Below are 2,741 nucleotides of genomic sequence, written 5' to 3' on the forward strand. Positions count from 1 at the left end.
GCTGCCTCCTACGGCCGCGCGGCCTGCGAGCTCCGAGAGCCGATTTAAGTTGCTGCGAGAAAGTTCTGAGCCCTGGCGCGGGGCGGCCTGGCCCGTGCTGCTGCCCCTTTGAACTGCGTGGCTGTCGGTTTCCAAACCGAATGACACCTGCCAGGTGCCCGCACGACCCGAAGGACCCATCTGGCCACTGGGACCCCAAATGCTGGCGCCCGGCGGTCACTGACCAGTGCCCAACCCCAGGGCCGGCTGCGTGGGGTGACGTGGTCCCCGAGTGTGGTGATGTGTGGGCAGCTGTGCTCCTGCCTCAATTGTCCCCGCGGGTGGGGTTGGTGGCAGGCTGGGAACCGTCTCTAACTTTTCGTGTGTCCCTGGGGGTGGAGCTGAGGTCGGGAGGACTTGGGAAACCTAAGCAGTTGGAAAGGCTACACATGTTCTTTTAATTTGGAGATTGCCATGTGGTTTTTGAAGCAAGCCTCTTGCTACCTAAGTCGTTCTAATTCGTGTGCGTGTTTTGTTTTTCTGGAGTGTGGCTGTCCAAGTGAACACCGCCCACAAGTGCCTGTGCACACCTGGTGTTCTGTTGGTGGCAGTTTAGGGTTGGGGGAGCCTCAGGTCTCTTTGTCTGGGCTTCACATCGAGGCCAACAGCTGTCTCTCTGAATATTTCCAGTGTGGCCACTGCAGGGGCTGGCCCTGAATCTGTGCTCACATTCCCTGTGCCGGGGCCTCTGGATGGAGGTTTGGGGGGTGGCCAGGAGCAGGGAGAGCCGGGCACTTGTTTGCTCCAGCCGGCCTGGTGCCCAGTGCAAGCCTGGAGTTCTGTGGGAGTCGCACCCCAAGTTTCTCCCTCCCCGGAATGGTGTTTACATTTTTGGGCCTCCTCTGGTGCTAGCAAAACAAGGTGAAGCCAAAACAATGCCGGTCTGGATCGGTTCTCTTTCCGGAAATGCCTGGGTCACCGCGGCAGAAGGGGTTCTTTGGGAAGCTGTTTGTTTTAAAGGTGGGGTTTCTAAGCCGGCTGCATCGCTTTCCACCTCATTGCAGTTTTGGATTTCCTGTGCGTTTTGGGGTGACGTTGCTGGGATCGAATGCCTGAGGGGCGTGGGATTCAACACCCTAAGGAGAAAGAGTTCCATCTGTGGAGTTCAGTTGTGTATGAGGAAAAAAAAAAAAAAAAAAAGAGTTGATTGTTTTAACATTAGGAAGCCAGGCCTGGGGACGCCAGCTAAGTGGTAATCAGTCCTAAAATGGAAGGGGACCGGGACTCTTGTATGGCACCATCTTGACGGTTCTTCCAGGTTGTGCCTGATTTTCTGACAGATGGGTACTTCTTGAGGCCTGGAACGAAGGCAGCAAGTCGACACCTAATTATTTTTCCCGATTGCTTCCTGTTGCAATTTAAAGCTGTGAGCCCACGGAAATGCCTTTGTTCTAGTGGGCCCTGTGCGGTGCTGGGACTGGCATTCCCCTCCGCAGCCCCAGGCCTCCTCCCCTGGGAGCTCGGCACTTGTTCAGGTTTCTGCAGAGGCACCCTGTCCCCCGCCCCCCAGGGCGGGACAGGCAGGTGTTGGGCTAAGTAAATGCTGTGCGGAGCCCCTCTGAAGCAGGGGTCCACGCCTTGCACCCTCTGGTCCAAGAGATTACCTGATCAAGCTGAAGGATGCAGCATTGGTTTCTGGCCTCTCTGGGGAGATCACCTCCTGGTTCCCCACATACTTGGAACCAGTTTAATTTTGGCCACCGTGTGTCACCACCCAGGCATTCAGCAGATTCATTCATGGGTGGGGGTGTGCGCAGTCAGGTGAGGACTGGCCGTCTCTTTCTGCTTGTGGAGGGGCTGCCAGGCCTGGGGGCAGGGCAGGGTTCTGGGTGCTCACTTGCTGTTTGACTTGGGTGGCTGACTTCACCTCTCTGTGTCTAGTATCTTTATCTGGCAGCCTCCTCCTCTCTCAGGTGGCGGGAGGTGTCAGTGCTGTGCGGGGCTCTGGGCGCCATCCCTGGCCCAGGTGAAGGATGGTGGTGGCGGAACGGCAGTAACTGCAGTTGTGGGATGGGGTCTGTGGTCTTTCAGGCCTGGAAGGTCCAGAGGCTGTTAGGACAGTCTGGATTTGTCTTCTGTGTGCGACCTTGGATGTCCAGTCCACTGACGGACTGGTTGCTGCAGCACCTAGTGGGTGCGGGGTAGGTAGCATGGACAGTCCTGGTACCCAGCACCTCGTCCCGGCTTTGCCTGTGCCCTGGAGGGAGCTTGGGCAGCTGTCCACTCTGCACGCCTTGGTGTTCTTTCTGTAACCTGTGAGCTTGGTGGGGACAGGAGCTGACCTGCAGTATGGGAAGGGGGCCCCACCACACAGGGCCTGGAGGTGTCTGCTGGAAGAGCTCAGCTCGGGCACTGGGTGTGACGCAGAGACTTCAGGCAGGGGTGACGGAGATGTAGCTGGGGCTGGGGCTGCTCTAGGTGAGGAGTGGAATGGATGGCTTTAAAGTCGAGATGAAACTTACATAATAAAAAATTAACCATTTTAATGTGTACAGTTCACAGTCATTTGGCAAATCCAGTGTTTATAATCATCACTCTTATCAGGTAATAAAACATTTCAATCACCCCAAAAGAAAACCCCATGCCCATTACACCATGATTTACTATATCCCTACTGCTGTCCGGCGTGCTGTCTCTGTGCCTCTCTCTGGTCTGGGTAGTGTGTGTGTGTGTGTGTAGGGTTTTTTTTTTTTTTTTTTTTT

General features: G+C 55.7%; 1 protein-coding gene across 1 annotated transcript in view; it reads left to right on the forward strand.

The window, feature by feature from the left end:
- Positions 1 to 135: 135 nt before the first annotated feature.
- Lrp5 (LDL receptor related protein 5) overlaps positions 136 to 2,741 on the forward strand; it is a 98,831-nt gene continuing 96,225 nt past the window's right edge. The window contains exon 1 of the mRNA XM_048807780.1: positions 136 to 154. The gene's annotated coding sequence lies outside the window, so the exon portion shown is untranslated. The remainder of the gene's footprint in view (positions 155 to 2,741) is intronic.

Source organism: Marmota marmota, unplaced genomic scaffold, assembly GCF_001458135.2.
Source record: "Marmota marmota marmota unplaced genomic scaffold, marMar, whole genome shotgun sequence".
Lineage (NCBI taxonomy): Eukaryota > Metazoa > Chordata > Mammalia > Rodentia > Sciuridae > Marmota > Marmota marmota.